Source organism: Belonocnema kinseyi, chromosome 7 (assembly GCF_010883055.1).
Source record: "Belonocnema kinseyi isolate 2016_QV_RU_SX_M_011 chromosome 7, B_treatae_v1, whole genome shotgun sequence".
Taxonomy (NCBI): Eukaryota; Metazoa; Arthropoda; class Insecta; order Hymenoptera; family Cynipidae; genus Belonocnema; species Belonocnema kinseyi.
Genome location: NC_046663.1, coordinates 130,899,779 through 130,900,411, shown reverse-complemented (window position 1 = coordinate 130,900,411; position 633 = coordinate 130,899,779).

The window sequence follows — 633 nt, the reverse complement described above, 5'->3', positions numbered from 1 at the left end:
AAGATAAGGATCAAGAATATAAGGATATTGTGAGTTTTATGTAGTCTGAATAACTTTTATGGGCAGAAGATTTTTTTAAGTCCACAGAATTTTTTACTTTTTGTCGAAAACAATTATAGATACGAAAACATCTTCAAATAAAAGCTTACAGATCTATCTATGAAAACAAATATTTTGTTTATGTTTTCAAAATTTGAAGAAAACAAATAAGATAAAATTTCTGGAAAACCCCATCTTTCTTATTTTCTCCCATATTTTTAAAATAATTTCTGCTCATATAATAAAGATGTCGAATCAGCTTTATGCAAGGGAAACCATTTTTCGATGCCTGAAGAACTTTTTACCTAAGTACGTAAGAATAAAAGAAAATTCTCTTAGACACAAAAGTTATGTGGCCCGCATACAACTCACAAGATATATTCCTGATTAAAGCACAAATTCAAATAAAAAATGGGCAAAAAATATATTCGTCGTATGGTCGTATAAAAAATATCTGTTGTTCTTTTGTGATTGCATAAAGCTGACACATTCGGCGGGGACAAACGTGGATATTGAACATCAGATAGAGGTGATCGGATGCCTTTTTCTTTTAGGAAAACCTTTAAAAAATGTTTGTAAGGATAAAAAATGTGG